The sequence below is a fragment of the Hemicordylus capensis genome, chromosome 2 (assembly GCF_027244095.1).
Source record: "Hemicordylus capensis ecotype Gifberg chromosome 2, rHemCap1.1.pri, whole genome shotgun sequence".
Lineage (NCBI taxonomy): Eukaryota > Metazoa > Chordata > Lepidosauria > Squamata > Cordylidae > Hemicordylus > Hemicordylus capensis.
The window spans coordinates 400,514,648-400,532,688 of NC_069658.1; the positions used below are offsets into that span (position 1 = coordinate 400,514,648).

Here is an 18,041-nt window from a genome sequence, read left to right on the forward strand (position 1 = left end):
TCTCTCATTGTCCTGGTACTGATGGTTGAACATTTTCTATACATATGCACTGCACCACCTCCTCCCAGAATTAGATGTTCTGGTTTAATTTTTCCCCTTAAGTAATATTGACATTGTGTAACTGTAACCATACCTACTGTAATAAATTTGGTACAGTGGGCAGGAAGAGTGGGAGGAGAACTTCTAGATGGGATTATAAAGTAACGGGGCCTGGATATTATGAAGGGTGTTTTTTCGTCGTCTTCTCTTAGCAAAATAAATTATCCAAATCTTTAAGTGACAGTATGCATAGGTGTAGCTCCACTACACTAAAGGGGGGGGGAGGGAGAGTGATGGATGTTTCACTAGTGGAGAAGGAGCAACAATAAGGAGGAAGAGGGGCAATGCTTTGGTCAAAAACTTGTACTTCTAATGATGTTTTCTATGAGAAAAACAGAGGATGGCACATAGTGCAAGATCATAGAATTTGGTGCAGCCTGCACCTCCCTCTTATGCATATGTCAAGAACGGACTGTGCAAAACAAAACAAAACAAAAAGCAAGCACTCCTTGCCCATCCAGACACCACTCCACAACTGTTGTCTTCCTGTTTTATTTGTTCCCTGAGCTCAAATTAACATGGGATTCTCAGCCTCTTACCGGCATACAGCATGACAAAGAAGAAATAGCTGGGGATGGGAAAGGGCTTTTATCAGAAATACAAATCAGTTGTAAAATTGATTGGAAACAATAGTTTAAAAAACCCAACAGCCTAGTGTGTGCAGGGATTTGACTGGGAGTGAGGATTTTGAAAGTGCTGAGGGATCTGAGACACAAAGGATGAATAAAATGCATGGAAAACTTCCATGCAGAAATCTTTCACCCCTAAGGGATTCACTGATGCATTACTTTAAAGAGAGGAAAAAGAGAGAAAGCTTTTTTCCTTCTCTCTCTCTCTGTGGCTTAATTTCATCTGAGAATGAAGAAGTACAAAAGCAAATTGAAATGGCTTTTCCTGCCTAACACTGCTGTTCTCTTCAAATTGGCAGCAGGTTTGTTTCCCTGGAAATGTTGCTTCCTGCCCCACTACTATTCAGAGTCTTTGGATGGACCTGCCTTATGTGCTTTAGATTAGTAGACATACCACCAAATGGTGCTTGTTCTGTTTTGGCAACCCCACTTTATGGTTGCTGCCTTCTATTTCTTTGGGAATCCGCTCTGGTCCTCTCTCTGCAATGCTACTGCCAGAACAGCGCAATGAGAAGGAAGATGACTCATGCCAACTACAAGGGGAATCACCATAAAACCAACAAGTGTCGGAGAATCCCTTTAAGAATACAAAGTATGTGTCATCTCTTGTAGTCTTAAAAGCACTGCTCCTCAGGTCCACAATGCATTACTCCTGGAAACAAGAAAATACTAAAAACAGAGGCTGTTCCCATGAGCCGCCAAGCCCATGCTTAGGTGGCCAAGCCTGGGAGAACTGCAGGGATCGACGTGGAACCTGGCGCTGCAGCAGTGCAAACCCAGCTTTCAAGCTCCCTTTTAGTGAGTGCTCTGTTAACCCAGGCTCTGGGCTCATGTGTCAGTGCCAGTGGCTTGCAACCCGCACAGACACAGAGATGGGCACCTAGAGCACCCGTCCCCCAGGGGAATCTCCCAGAGCTGTGGGATTCCCCTGGCCTCTGGAATGCTGCACCAGCCGTGGCAGTGGCAATCCTGTGCGTGGTGGCAGCTGGGGCCAGTCCGGGATCATCTGTGGGGCAGGTCGGCTTTCTCCCACCCACCCACCCACCCATGCAATCGTGTGACGGCTGCACAGTATCTTTCTTAGTAGTAACTAAACAATCCCATTATGCCACAGTTAATGAAATTATAGCGGCCGACATGCTGAACAATGCAACACTGGCATTTCCCATTTGCCAGCAGTGTTGCAGAGGCAGGCACTTGTGCAATGCTGTAAAACATAAAGGCTATTAACCTGAGCAGCCCTACACAGGCTTAGGCAGCCCTACCTGGGTAGGGCTGTTCATGTGAAGTGCCGGGATTGGGCCTGGGTTTTTTACCCAGGCTTTGACCTGGATTAAACGGTGCAAGTGCGCCCTTTATCCCAGGTCTAGGGCTGCATGCAGCCCAAGCACATCCAGAGTTGGGCACCGAGAGTGCCTGACTCAGCGGGGAATCCAGCAGTGCACCACACTCTTCGTGTGGTGCATCTTGAGATTACTGGAGTTCAGGACTCATTTCTTGGCCTCCAGCGATCTGCACTGCTCAGAGCAGCACGGATCATGAGGGTGCTCAATCCGCGCACCGAAGAGCAGCAGGATGATAGTGGTGGTGGGGAGGTAGGTTCAACCCTGCCTCTCTTCACCCGCGCACCCACCCACCCTCCCTGCTCAACCAACGGTCATGAGATGAACCTTAGTGTGTGGGCAGTTCTGCGGTGCTTATTCCACTGGAAACCATGGAAGCAGCAAAATGTAAGTGTCTGCACACTGCTTGAGGCCATTGCCCAACTGCGCACCTCCATAACACTGCTGGAGCTGCATTTCACAGCCACAGAGGTTCAGAAGCATCAGTGTTGGACTGCACAGCATGTTGGCTATCATTCCTAATGTGACTAGCCCCCCTCCCCCACCTAATCTTGAGAGTTTGTTATGCCAGCCTTCCCTTTTGCTGTCCTGTTGATGAGGAAGGGCAGTTTCTCGGAATTGTTAAGTTAACCCTTGCTGCTGTGCAAGTATCTTTGGTGTTGCTTCTTGGCAGGAGCTCAGGCCCAAGGGGAGGCAAGTCACCAATGACAGGAAGCAGAAAGGCAAGCTGAAGGCAGGAGGCTAGGCAGGCAAGCTAAAGTCAGGCTAAAGACTGATGGTTTGGTGGAGCACAGAGAAGACTAGCTGGCATCTCTCCGTGAGAAGTTGCCCAGACCAAGGGAAGACACAGCTCTGAAAACTTTACATCAGCATTAACACCAGACTGGCCCCTCTAGAGTCACCTGACTTCCCAGGATGATTATGAATTGTGATGTGAGTGATCCAGCTGCTATTGTCTATAATTACCTCCTCTGGCCATTGACATGGGGTCAGTGCCTGATCCACAAGGCTCCTAGTTCAAACTCAGCAACACGTGACAATTCTGGAGCTGGTTTGGACAATGAATTTGAACCAGCTCCACCCACAACCAATCAGGGACCAGATTAACCACTCCCATATAATTATGAGTCTGTGGGATGGCCTTCCAGGAGGTGGGAGGGATGTGCATGCTCATATTCCTTATGAGCAGGGCCTGTTTGGACACATTGTCCGAATTGGCCCCACCACATTCCACTTGATGTACTCTAAACTCTTAGGGTCTAGGTACAGATGATCTAGCCTCGATGGAGATGGGTAGACTAGGGGATCTTCAAGCATACAATTCCTCCTCATCTATGCAGGAAGTTGGACAGCAAAGCAGGGTGATATAGAATTCGGAAAATATTGCTACCAGCTAAGAGTGGTCCCTTAGACTGTATATTGCAAGTACAGCCTAAGAACAGAGTGGTTTTTGTACTGCAAATCAACCAAACATTCTGGACCAAAAGTAGCTAGGTCATTATTATTTTTTAAAAGGGATTATTATTATCTGGGGGGCAGGGGGGGGTATAAGAGGATAGGAAAAATCTCAGATGCCTGGAAATTGATGCTAGAGCTAAGAAATTTGAAATATTTTATTTAGACCTGTGCAGGGCTGGTGCCTAAAATTTTGATGCCAGTTGCTAAAAAATTGATGTCTGGACCTAGGAACTATAAGTGTCTCCCACCCCCACTCCGCTTCCCTCTGCCAGTCCTGAATGCAGACTTTCTGGACTAACCCTTAGCATGTTTGTATGCGCACACAGATTAATGGCACAGATCTTCTGTGATCTGGCTGTAAAGCTGAAACTCCATTTTCCATTTAGGATCCTGGTATTAAGGAGCAACATAAATAGATTTGTGAAGGCCTTCAGGGAAGAGCAAAAAAAGATGGTAAAGAGTTTCAAAGACAAGAGGAAAATTACGGTGTCTATGTTTTAATCTCTTGAAGGCCATCTTGAGCACAAGTGGGACAGAAAGGCCTGAAATGAAACGAAATGAAACACATTGACCTATTTGGGGACCGTTTTGTATAGCAAAGCCTGTTCAGGCGTAGAGGATACAGCAACAATTTTCCAAGGCCTGTTAGAAACAGGAACATAATTGACTGTGCTTCATGAACAAAGGGAAGTTGCCTTAAGTAACAGAAAAGCAAATTTAAATTAACTATTAGGAACAATTATTCAAACCTATAATAGCTAAGCAGAGAAATAAAATTCTCACGAGACATTGTGGTATTTTTAATACTGGAGGTTTGGTGGTGGGGAAGTGTGATTAATATTGTTCAGGGATGGTTTGAAATTTTATTAATCCTGCCTCAATGCAGGCAGAGGGGGTACATGTTTTTTGAAGTTGTCTCAAATTACTGCTTTAGCATTCATTCCACAATCACCCCTTGGTCTTCTGCAGTCATTGTGTATTTGAAGACATTAGCTCTGTAGGATTCCCTAACCACTCCCTATGAGGAAAGCTAAAATATCTTTGACATCGACTGATTGACAGCTGCCACTCTTTTGGCCAGAGAGACAGGACTCTTAGGGGGAAAGCCCCACCCCTCTCGGGTGCACACTGCTGAGGTAGTGTTATATAGGGTCACGAGAACGACACCATCAGCTTCAATGTGAGCTACAACTGGAGTAGAAGAACAGCCTTAAGAGTAGAGAGGCAAGTCACATTTCCCTAGTGGTGGTGAGCTTCTCCCTGAATAGCAATATTTGCAATCTGCCCTAGGAACTGCACAGATCAGGGAGGTAAGTTGGTTAACATCGACAACTCCTCTCTGGGATTAGATTTATATTGAGTGTAGGGGCCGGGGGTGGTAGCAATATTTGCCCTGCATTTCATTGCAGTACAGATTTCCTTGCTGAATTTCAGGTGTTCATTAGAGACTGGCCCCTGCCCCCTCCAAAGTATGAAGTGTTAACTCTAATACTTGAGCCGATGAGAGTGGAAGAACCATCACTCTGGTGTCAGAGCATCTGGATGAAAAATGCAATGTGAAAAGTGACCTACAGAAAAATTACAGAAAGAGAGTCACAGCTCTGGTCTGCTGACCAATCCTGGAAACCCAAATCCACAGATACAGATATATAATACATATGTACACACACACCTTTAGCATTCCCTGGCAGAGGGGCACAGCCTGCCCATCTGAAGCCACAGCACTGCCGCAAAATGGCATATTTTATCTTGATGTGTCAGGATTTATATAAAAAGGGGATAGTTCAGCTCTAAATGTAATGAGTTAGAAGAACAGCCCTCCAGTGGCTTCCTCCAGCGAGCATGGCGTCAATAACATTGATTGCTAAAAATAACTAATAACCCAGGCCTGGCCCCGGCTGGGAGCTGCTCAGAACAGGATCATAAAAATCACTGTATGCATTTGTTGCAAACAGGTGTGCTCCCCAGACAGCAATGAGAGTCTGGGCTCACAGGTTGCAGCATGGGGGGAGGATAGCTGCACTTCAAAGCAAGAAACACTGCTGGTATAAGTGGTATAAGGGTTGTTTGGCACATGAGCTAGCAGGGGGGAAGATTGTGTGGAAATGGCATCTGCCTGGCTCTGTCATGGTTTGACAAGTGTGGGTGCAAGTGAGAGGCCCCCAGGAACTGCTGATACAGAAAAAGCTACACGTTTGAGGGATGAGGTGGAGAGGAGGCAGAGTGTCGCAGATGCACCCATAGATTTAAACAGGTTTGTGGAAGGATGTTATAGCCAGACTGCTGTGAGGAGAGGGAAGGTGGTGTGGTCCAGCTTCATGTGCATATGTGTGCATGTGTGATCTGGAAGCCTACAGTCAAAAGCCTTCGGACTGGAGCTGATCCTCTCTGGGTTTCGTGAAGGCATGCTGCACAGTGAGATGCTGCACAGTGAGGGCAAGAGGGTGGGTGAAAGATTTGTAAAGAACCTGAAAGTGTGAAAGTAACTAAGTTTGGCAATCCCTGGTGTAATGTGTGAGATGGATGAGTAAGGCACAAGTCAGGCACTTGGCAAGCATAGCCTTTGTTTATCCACACAGAGTAAAAGTTGATTCGTGTAACCAAATAAACCCCCATTTCCCCCCAACTACAAGTTGACTTTTTGTCAGTTGCCTCCTGACAAACTTGGTCTTGTGAATGGATCAGGGCATGTTTTGATCACCGACTAACCCATTCTTGGAAGACTGGATTATGAGGATTTCTCTACACAGACTTATGATGTGAACACATACTGAAGCACTTACAAGCTTGGGACGCATGTAGATTTCCCAACTGGGAGACTATCAAAGGAGCCACCTCACAGTAGGAAAAACAGCCGTGTGATCCCACCCAACGTTTGGCTTCTCAGTGTATGGCTGTGAAGAAGAATGAATTCAACAAGGGCACCCATTCCCACCGGCCAAGATGCAAGGGAAGAGTAAGCTGTTGTCCAAGGGCAAGGCCACACAAAACAGAATTGGTTCTATACAAGAGGGCCCAGAATAAATGATTTGGGCAGAGGCAGTAAACCTGGAGCAAGCTGACTGACAAGTGGCTAAACTTCTTCTAGAAAAAACCCAGAACTTGATCTATCCAGTTGCTCATTTCCTGCTTACTACCAGAGATTTGCCTATATCATGCAGCAGGAAACTGTCCCCAAGAACCTCCATATCAGGCCAGACATCAAAGAGGATTACTGAGGCTGGCCAATACCAGGAACAAAGTAAAAACTCTGTGCCCAATTTAGTAGCCTAAATTCTGCACCAAGAACAAATCTGCAATATATAAAAAGCTATGTGCATTTAATTCTGCTTATGTTAGTCCTGGGGGAAGAAAAAAGCAGCTATGGAAAGCAGTGAAATTTTCTCACTTCAACCACTCCTCTAACACCGAAGGTTCACCAGGCTCTGCCCACACACTCTCAAAAATCTCCTTACAGCCATAGCACTTCCGGCTAACTGGACAAAGACTTTTAGAGTGTAGCTCAGAGCAGCTGTCTCTATTCGTCCCAGTAGAGAAAGTCCCCGCCTAGTGGCTGTTGCCTGCCTTGTGATTCTGTTTAGACGGGGAAAACCTTTGAGACAGAGAACCATCTTCTCATTCATTTCTCTATTTAAACTGCTAAGGTTTTATTTTTTTTTAAAGGTATATTAATAAAGGTTAGGTGCTGCTTTTAAAAAGCTGAAAAGATCAAGCCACTGATTCAAAGTTCAGTACCACTCCCTGAATGTCTGTTTGCTTGGTTTGGATTGGGGAATACCTACAGCACTGGTCAAGACTACCAGTTGTGCCCCTGGTTCTCAAACGCTGATAGCCTGTTCAGTTATACAGTCTATTAGAAGACAGTGAAAATTTTGTTTCAGTGGCTCCATTTGCCCTGAAAAGCACAGGATAGTGCTGTGTACCTGGTGCACTCTGTGCCATTCAAGCTGTACATAGCTTGAAACACAAGATACCTGCCTGAATCTCTTAAGAAGTGGGATGGGGGCAGGGAGAAATCATGAGAGGGGACAAAGAAATCCACAGCCAATAAAACACTAGGCTGCAGCCAGAGAGAGAGTTATTTAGTTTGCTGAAAACGTGGCTAACTTAATAGAGGAATAAAGTGTTTTAAAATCAACAACATAAATGCCAGCTCTGATGGCTAGGATATTAAACTATACAGCAATCTGAGTACCTTCTGCAAAGCTTGTCTTTCTCAAAAGCATCAATGTAATAGCAGAGGAAACCAAACAACAGAAAAGGAGAGTCTATGCATGCACATGCCAATGCCAGTCCTTGCTCCATGAAGTCTTCCCTTCTGCCTGGCTTTTTTTCATATATTCTGGCAGACGTATGGAGGCTGCCATGAAATGTTTCCATGCAGCAACAGTGGCTGTTCACCATACAGATTGGCCTCATCACATGCAGAAGTCCCCATGCCTGCACCAGCTACTATCATGTCTAACTATATGGAAAGTGGCTTAAAGATGCCGGAGCCACCACCACTGAGAAGTGTTTCTCTGCTCCATGTGGTTACAGTAGTGGCCCTTAGATAACCAGTAGTCTGGGAGATTTAGATTTCTGCACTAGGAGCCTCACAATTCTGCAAGCAGAACATTCAGAATCTATAGAACATCCAGAATCTTCATTTTAGGCAGAGTTACACTATTTACTCATCGTTCATTCATTCCAGTTTGTCAGTGTTGGATTTTGCAGACCTTAAGAATTGGTGTGGGTTTGTGTTGGTTTGCTAGATGGAAAGAGATGCATAGAGAATTGGTATATATAGAAAATATAGGCGGCGGGGGGGGGGAGGTTAGGAACCAACAAGATATTTTAGTTCACTCAGACTTTTAAATTCTGATTTTTAAATTTGATTTTTAACTATATTTAAAAGAGTTTTTAAATTGCTTTGTATTGTATTTTCTTTCTTTCCCCCCTTTTGGTCTGTTATGATTTTGTAGTGATCAGCCTCCCCATCCCTAAAGAGTGAACTGGAAGTGAACCCTGTCCTGACTGACAGGCTGCTGAATTCCAGAGCTCAGCCAATCAGCAAACCAGGTGGGTGGGACCTCTAGGGCCGCTGGGAGGAAGAGAAGAGTTTCTTTGTTAGAAGGAGCTGGCTGGAGGAGCAGAGGAGATGTGGCCATGAGGTCTGGCTGTAGGAAAATATCTCTGCAAGTCTGGGGAAGCCAGGAGGGAAGGAAACTTGAATCCTCTACCATGGTTTGGTGAGTTCAAGAAGGAAGCCAGGGCTTTTGGCTTCGGGAAGTTGTCTAGGGAAAAGTTCGTTTAGTCAGACTTGGTGTTAGACTTTTGTTTTCTTTTGTGTGTTTTGCATATTCTGATACTGGTCTATTGTTGTTTACCTGTAACGTAACTAAGCTAAGAAACACTAGCCTTTGCCCATCCAGCCAGGGCATTGCAAAAGGCTCTGTAAGCTTTTAAAGGTGTGTTTGTATTTTCCTACATCCATGTTCTTTGCAACTGGGTAACCATGATTTTTAAAGTGCACTGCCGCAACATCATCTGGGGTGCTTTTTGAAGTTTTCTTGCGACCTATTGAGTATTTTTACCAGTACCTAAAGCTGAGAAAACCACAGACAGAAGCAGTCTTTAGCTTTTGAAGAAAAACTGTTTTTCTTTTTGGGTTTTTTTCTTGTACGAGTCTCATCCAAGTGGGTTTTTAACTCAGGAGAAAGGGGGGGGCTGGAAGGGGGTCTCATTCTAGTGCACACACACCGCAGACAGTCAGCAATCTACCAGTTTGCACACCATGTATAGGCTTGCATGTGGAAGGTTTTTGTGTATTTTTCCACTAGAAGAAGAAAGAGAGTTTCTCCTGGGATTTCCACCCCCAGCCAAGGAGGGTCAAGCTCTGTGGTCAAGAGAAGGGTGGTGGCGGCAGCCACTTTTGAAACTACCAGAGATACAGGAAAGTTTAAGGAAAAGTCTTGCTCAGAAAGTATAGAAGGGATGATTCAGCAGTTTTCTTCCCTTCACGTTGGTTTGTTCTGAGACAAAGAGGTGCTTCTCACAAGCAGTGGGAAGCACCGAGAGGAGGTTTGCAGGGAGAGCGGGCTTAGCCTGCTCTCCCCACAGATGATCAAGAGGCAGGCCTGGGCAGCTGGATCAGCCCCCCACATGACTGCTGACTCCGTCACGGAGCCGGCGGGGGCTGCGGAGATTGGGGGCCATGCGGCCCCCAGAAGTTCCAGGATGGCTTGCACGAGTGTGCAGAGCATCCTGGAGAGACCCCCGAGCCCGGGAGGCTGGTTTCCTCATGTGTTGCCATGTTGCGGAGCTGCACCTTGGCAGCACACGACCAGGAAACTCACTCTGCTAACCTGGGCTAAGGGGAGGGCTACTTTGGCGGGTTAGCTGCCAGAGAACCACCGGGCTCGCCCATGAGTTCTCCTGATGGGGAAAAACCAGGCTGGGCTTCTTTAGTCTGGTTTTTCCTCATCGTTAGAATAGCCTCAAAGGCTTTAATCCACCACAGATTTAATGTGTTATGTGTTTTTATTTCATGTTTTAATGCTGTGTTGTGAGCCGCCCAGAGAACAATTTGTTATGTAGCAACTAACAAATATAGTTTATTATTTATTTATTTATCATCATCATCAATTGTTGTTGTTGTTGTTGTTGTTGTTGTTATTGATAGCTGACTGTATGTCTCTCACTCCCTGAAGCATCTAGCTTATGTTGTTAAGGGGATTCTGATTTTTATCTCTTGGCTGGCCAACCACTGTAATAAAAAACGACTGATTGGGTTAAGGGTATCATCTTCAGATCCAGAGATTGCTCCTGTTCTTTTAAGAGCTTTAAACAGGTCAGCTGTCCTGCCACAATCCAGCTGCCATCCTATTTCTCTCCACTACAAAGCAGAGCTGGAACAACCTTAGGGAAGGGGCTCTGTTGTAGCTCTCAGATGAAGAATCTGGAGCACCAAAAAGGGACCATTCTCCATAGAAAGGTAGAAATCCTGGATACTAGCCATACATTTTAACCCTCCTCACCAGCAAAGACTATTCAAATGTGCATTTTACAAAAGCTGAAGTCCAGACAGTTTTATTAAGAAACTAGGCTCCACGTTGCATGCTGCAGCTGTGGTCTGCAGATTTCTAGTCAGCTCTATATCAAAGCAAACATTAAAAAGGAGTCTGGGACCTGGGGATTTGGCTTGCAGCATCATGGCTAATTCTAGACACCAAACTTTCCCAAGTCAAAATATGCTTAAACTCATCCAGCCCACCAGCTGGTAGGGTTAAGGATTACATTTCTAGGGTCCAAGACATTTAGGGGAAGGAGATGGCCATCATAATAGCAGACCACACTTAAAATTTCCCTGTCTCAATAATCTACAGGCTAGATATCCCAGGTAGTTGCTTGTTTCTGCACACAAGAAGTAATGGCCTCTTCTTTGCCACGCAACATGCATTTACAGCACACACGGAAAACAAAAGTACAAACCAGGCTATATACAAATACAGCCTGAGCAATTCCTGTGATCACAGCATTTTGGCAAGGACTGCCATAACTGCACAAATCACTGCTTTCACTTCCCTCTTGGAAGGATCCAAAGGACATTTACAGTGATGCCAATCAAAAGGCAAAGCCACCCAGTGACCAGCACTCCAATCAAACCCACCAAGCACTTTCCAGACTACAGTGTGCCATGAATGTGCACCAGAAATATCCCAGATGAGCTAAAATGAGCAAGCCTAACTATACAACTACAAGGAGAAGGGCGGGGGGTGGGAAGCAAGCAAGAAAAAAGTTGATTGCTTAGTGGGTATGCTGCCACCATCACTTAATGCTAAATTTATCCAGTGTGTACCTAAGAGAAAAGGTAGAAATGAAACTTGCATGTAAGAGGGGTATGGTTGGGTAGTCCCAAGAAAAAGATTGTGTGCACGTGCACCCATTCATATAGGAATAGAAGATGTGTGTGCCCATCTGTGGTGTGAAAAAAGTGTATGCATGCAAGGAGGCTGTGCATGTGCATGTGCAGGAGAAGAGCAGCCCAAGTCAGTGGTGATCACAATTATTTGTAAGTATTCCCTAATTAATGAGGCTCCTTGCCTGAGTGGGCTGGGGGATATTCCAGGCAGGAGCTGGCACACTCGCTGTTCTTCTCCTTTTCCGTTACTGCTCTGTGGAGGGGTTGGGGAGGGCATCACGGTGGATTAGAAGAGACTTTTGTTGCGTTTAATATCAATTCATTTTGCAGACTTGCTGACATGGCAGGATTGCGCCACTCTGAATTTATGATCCTTTGGGAAGCGCAGGCGCAAAGGAAAATCCCCAGCCATCAGCACAAAAATATCAGAAAGACCAGGGAGAGATGGGTAGCAGGGCTTCTCTGAAGAGACGGGCAGGGGAAATGCCCTGACGAGTTTGGGCTGTACACAATGGTCGAACACGGAAACCTAATACTCAGTTCTGAGCTGAGCCAGAGTGTCTGCTGAGGTAGGCAGGGATCTAGGAGTACCACTGACCTTGGGCAGGTCCAAGGGCCAGGAACAAGAACCTCAGTTAGCATCCAGTGCCATCACAGGAGTGGGCACGACAACATGAACAGAATGTTGCTCCACAGGCTTCTTAGAGCAGCCAGCCAGCTTTTAAGGTGGAGTGACTTCACCCCACTCCTTCCCAGGGAAGTATCTGTTTCTTAAAGGGGCTTTGCCCGATATTCTAAGCACTGGCTCCAATGATGCTGGGGCAGAGAGGCAGCTCTGATCATATCAGCAGAGTCTACATGGGGCTTGAGGAATGAGACAAGGAGCCTCAGACAGGGAACCAAGAAGCCCCAAAATGCACACATGTAGTGTTGCTGTTGACAGAGCTGGGTTGTTGCTGTGAACTGAGTCAGCCACTCTGGAGGTTTCTTCTTCAGGAGACCCAGGGCATAGATTTCCTTGTCTAGAATATGTACACATTCTTCCTCCTCATCTTCCAAGGCTGCCACGGCGTCAAGCGATGGGTCTCTCGCTGAAGTGTCTTGGTTAAGTCAAATAATAAAAAACTTGCCTGCACCACGGGCAAGAGAAACTCCACAGCTGCCTGCTCAGTAATGGAACCACCAGGCAGAACCACACTCACCCACTCTGCTATTGCCACAACAATTCTGGTTTGTGTCAAAGCTAGAGATCAAGGCCTAAACCCACATTTTGATTCTCAGCATAATAAAATCAGACAGGTAGTGAACCTGAGACGATTAAGCAAGAGAGGTTTCTTGGAAAAGGAAGGAATTAACCCAGAAACAAAGAACTGCTCTCACAGCAACTATGTTTTTGGTGAGTGAGAGATATGAGAAAACTTAGCAGTCATGGGATAAGGGGATAAGTACATGTGTGGATTGCTAACTGGTTGAAGGACAGGAAACAGGGTAGGGATAAATGGAGAGTTTTAATGATGGAGGGAAGTAAGAAGTGGAGGTCCCCCAGGGATCTGTACTGGGACTGGTGCTTTTTAATTTATTCATAAATGATCTAGAAGTTGGGGTAAGCTGTGAGTTGGCCAAATTTGCAGATGATACCAAACTCTTTCAGGTAGTGCATTCCAAAACAGATTGTGAGGAGCCCCAAAAGGATCTTTCCAAACTGGGTGAGAGGGCAACAAAATGGCAGATGCGGTTCAATGTTGGCAGGTGTAAAGTGATGCACATTGGGATGAAAAACCCCAACTTGATGTATATGTTGATGCAATCTGAGCTGTTGGTGACTAACCAGGAGATGTATCTTGGGGTCGTGGTGAACAGCTCATTGAAAGTGTCGACTCAATGTGCGGCAGCTGTGAAAAAGGCCAATTCCATGCTAGGGATCATTAGGAAGGGGACTGAAAATAAAACGGCTAATATTATAATGCCCTTATACAAAACTATGGTGCGGCCACACCTGGAGTACTGCAATTCTGGTCCCCACATCTAAAAAACGACATTGTAGATAGAACTGGAAAAGGTGCAGAAGAGGGCAACCAAGATGATCAGGGGCCTAGAGCACCTTTCTTATGAGGCAAGGCTACAACACCTGGGGCTTTTTAGTTTAGAAAAAAGACGACTGTGGGGAGACATGATAGAGGTCTATAAAATCATGCATGGTGTGGAGAAAGTGGATAGAGAGAAATTCTTCTCCCTCTCACATAACACTAGAACCAGGGGTCACCCATAAAATTGGTTGCCATGAAATTTAGGACCAGCAAACGGAAGTACTTTTTTACACAACGCATAATGAACCACCAATTCTTCAAACCGGTTCAGAGGCCCATAAAGGGTCTCCGAACCAGTTTTGTGCACAACCCTACCTCCTACCAGTATTTCTATTGCACAAGAGTCTCTGCTATCCAGCATCCACACAGCAGCAACACTCAGTGAGACCTATTGCTCTGCTATCGCCAGTAGCCAATAAGCCACTGCTCCTGCCCTGCTGAACTACAAACTGTACCAGATCCCAATAAACTGCAGGCATGATGCAGAAGTGTGGTCCTGCCCCTGACCTGGTGCTGCACTGAGCAGCTGTACAAGTCTGCCAAAATTCAAACCTGGATGCCAGTAGCATCAGGGCGAAGGTGCATTTTCTTCCCTGGTTGAGTGAGTAGACCACTGTTCTTTATTGCATGGCCTGTGGGCCAATGGTGGCCCATGCAGACCACAGTGGTGGCCCTTGGCTTGCCTCTCCACCTCCTCCTCCTCCTGCTGCTACCTCTAATCAATTTGGCCGCCGTGTTCTCTCTTGCTCCCAGCCTGCTCCTCTTGCCTTTGTGCGCATACTCTCTCTTGCTCTCTCCACCACCCCGCCGCCACGGCCACCATACTCACACTGGCTCTCCCCCCACCATGCATGCTGTCTTTCTTTTTCTCTCTCTCCCACGGCTGCTGCCTCTGCCACTCCCTGCCTTCTCTCTCTCCCCCACTTTGCGGAAGGAGGCCTCTTAGAGGCTCTTCCACCCCTTTAAAAACAGTGGAGATCACTGGAGTAGACTATTTAGAGAGACGGGGTGGGTGTTTCCAGGCATTGGGCTGGGCTGTGCATCCCCCGTGCAGGCTAACGAAGTGGGTTGAGCCCAGACAGATGGGTGATTGCAACCTCCTACTCCCACCTTAAGTTGCCTAGCAAAACCCTGATGCAGCTCCTCACTACTCCTCCTTCAGCCAAAAAGCCACTAATCAAAGAGCCATTATTACATATCCCCAAGGGAGCTTTATACAAAGTGATGTGTAACCCATATGGATGCTGTAAACAGAGTTTTTAAAAGGGCAGTGTGCAAACTATAGCCTCCCCAAGGATAATGAAAATTATCTCTCTATTTCTCTACCTCACCCCCTTAGTGCTCTATTAATTATTATCTATTACCCATTGCTTGCTCTGCATGCTACCCACAGATCTGCTGGGGATGCTTTTGAAGTGAGCTATGCTCTAGGAAGAGGAGTCATTTTGCAGCAATGCAAAAGAAAACGATGGGGAAACTATTAGAATTACAGATGCAACATTGCAGTACCAATACTTGCAGATCTATAGAGCTAGATCATTGTAGCCTAGTCAGAGAGAGAGAGAGAGAGAGAGATATGCTGCAAGCAGAAAGGTGGGCTGGTATCTACACATGGGATGTTCATACTTCAGTATGTTCCAACACACCTGGTTACCAGACCCTTCTTCTGCATGTGCCTGTCTCACCTGGGCGCTTTCCAGATTGCACGTGACCACAGTGTCACAACGTATCCCTTAAGTGTGCTTCCACACTGCCTGCGCTGTCCTTGTGCTGTAAGCAAGATGCCTTACACATTTCCGATGCCTTCTTTCAGATTTGGTTGCTGCGTTGTATCCCTATAATGTCGCATATGCATTGCAGAAAAATAGCTGTATTTCCCTGTTGTAGCTTACAATGCATTTCAACTGCAGTTTTTGTACACAAAAACGTTACACTTTTTGCATTGTAGGGCTCGCTATCTGGAAACCACCCTGCATCTGTACAGGAGGCCTCTATCAAAATACGCTGAGGGTGTGTCTTCTATAGCTCCTCATGTTCTCCTCAAAACAATGAAAGGTAAGAAATTCAACCTCCCACCTTCAGTTCCACGGAACTAGATTCCAGGAGCCTCTTTCTTCCACATTCTTTTGGATAAGTCCTTCTGCCACCTGAGTATTCAGCATGGCAAGGAGGTCAAACATGCATTTGAATTTAGCCTGGCAAAAGACTAGACGGAACTAGCTCAATAGGCTAGGAGTGGAAAATCCCAGAGAAAACAAAAATCTCACGGAAACCCTCATGTTCTGTAGGCGGGGGTGGGTGGGGTGCCACTAGGCCTGGTTTTGAAAAGAAAAGGTTAGTGGGAAACATTTGGCTCATTCACATTAGGCTCCTAATGGGGGTAGGAGATGCGTCCTACCCAAGTTTGGGAGTTGTGTGTGCCCCCATTTTCCGATCTGAGTAAAAAGCAAGGTAGGAGGGGAAGGAAGTGATGGTCTGCTAAGCAGCAGCTGGGTCTGAGGGCTTCTCATCCTACCTCCTTAAAAGAGCTGGGTACCATTGTTGGGTAGGACGGAGCCCTCCAGTCCAGCTGCTTCTTAGCGGATGGCCCCTTTCGCCTCCACCTACCTTGTGTTTTTTAATCCACAATCAGAAACAGGCGCACACACAGCTCTCAGACTTGGGTAGGACACATTTCCTATCCTTATTAGGATTGTGAAAACAACCCTATAGTCTTTCACCTTAGGAGAGATGCAAAATGGATGTTGCTGGTAATAAAAGAGCCTACCCTGCCACAAGTAGCATCTTGGAAGATAGACTGGAGCTAGCAGGTTAATAATCAAATACAGAGGCGTCACGAAAAGGTATTTAAAAGATCTGTGGCCTGGGCCCACAAGGCTTGGCTCAGACCAGCATCCCCTGCCCATCCCCTCTTCCGATAATTGACCCTTTTCACATTCTCTAAAGGCATCCAAAATTTTCTTCCCATTTTTTAAGCCATTAATCATCAGGACATTGTTGTTTTATCTGGTGTGTTTTGGTCCACAATACTGGCTTTATTTTCAAATTTCCCTTCCCTTTGCAATCACTTATGGCAGTGCTACTGCCTGACATTTGGGAAGTGGGGTTCTACCATGAGTACCTCATCCATCAACCTTTGTTTTTTATTTATTTGCAGCAGTCGGCTACCATGTAATTTTTTTTTAAATACCCAGAAGTTTTGGAGGGGGTTAATAGTATTTTGCGGGAAGGCTACCCACCTCCTCCTCTTGGGCAGTTACCACTACCTCCTCAATTGAGCCCAGCAGTTGGGTTGCTGCTGGTTGGGAGAACCACCCACTATCCCTTCCACCAAGTCCAGCAACTGTGTTGCTGCTGGGTGCAATGGCCTCTCATCACCCCCTCCACCATGCTTTGCAGGTGGGTTGCTACTGGGCAGAAGGGTCACCCTCTGCTACCTCCACCATGCCTGGCTCTGGATTGCTATTTTGCACAAGCCCCCCCCCCCCCCGACATCACCTCCCACCACACTCACCAGATGGGTTGCCACTGGGCATGAAGGCCACCCACTGTCCCCTCTATCATGCACCACCTAGGGGTGTAGGTAAGGTTAGGGTGACCCCTATGGCAAGAAGTAAAGATGGGGTCCTACCCCACACCCACACCTGCTTCTCCTCCCCTCCCCACCCCATGTCTTTGCTGCAGAACAGTAAGGACATGGTGAAAACCAGCAACATATATCTCACTGTTGAACCAGGCTGAAGGAAGGGTCAGCTGAACCTGAGCAATGACCAGCCAGTCAGGAGGAGGAGGAGGAGGAGGAGGAGGGAAGGACATGCCTGACACACTTTCCCTCTCCCTTCCTGGAGGATACTCCCACTTGAAGCTAAGATGAGTCCTCCAACCAGGAGCCATCATCATGCCAGTTTGCTGAACATAAGGACAGCCCTGCTAGATCAGGCCCAGGGCCTATCTAGACCAGCATCCTGTTTCACACAGTAGCCCACAAGATACCTCTGGGGAGTCCACAGGCAAGAGATGAAGGCATGCCCTCTCTCTTGGTGTTGCTCCCCTGCAACTGGTACTGAGAGGCATTATGCTTCTGTGGCTGGAGGTGGCTTAGAGCCACTAGACCAATAGCCATTGATAGACCTGTCCTCCATGCATTTCTTCAAGCCCCTTTTAAATACATCCAAACTAGTGGCCATCACCATATCCTGTGGCAGAGAATTCCATCAGTTATTATGCAGGGTGTGAAAAATTACTTCCTCTGGCCAATCCTAAATTTCTCAGCCTTCAGTTTCATGGGGTGACCTCTGGTTCTAGCGTTGTGAGAGAGGGAGAAAAAACGAGGAAGCAGGAAGGGGAGAGCAAAGAGCAAGCTGTCACTCAGATAATGCCCCCCCCAAGGCGCAGGGACCTTTGTACCATCTTGTTCAATTATAGTGACTCATGAGGGCAACCTGCCTTCCCCTCCACCATACCAACAGCTGAGTTGTCACTGGGTGTGAGGGCTGCCTACTGTTCCCTCTCTTGCCCTCAA

At 46.6% G+C, this 18,041-nt stretch overlaps 1 protein-coding gene and 1 long non-coding RNA gene across 8 annotated transcripts in view; one reads left to right on the forward strand and one right to left on the reverse strand.

Moving 5' to 3' along the window:
- Positions 1 to 18,041, reverse strand: part of RBFOX3 (RNA binding fox-1 homolog 3) — a 463,533-nt gene that overhangs the window by 148,747 nt on the left and 296,745 nt on the right. The gene's annotated exons all lie outside the window — the stretch shown is intronic.
- LOC128343237 (uncharacterized) overlaps positions 15,490 to 18,041 on the forward strand; it is a 31,620-nt gene continuing 29,068 nt past the window's right edge. Inside the window, exon 1 of the long non-coding RNA XR_008315402.1 lies at positions 15,490 to 15,574. This is a non-coding gene — a long non-coding RNA (uncharacterized LOC128343237). The remainder of the gene's footprint in view (positions 15,575 to 18,041) is intronic.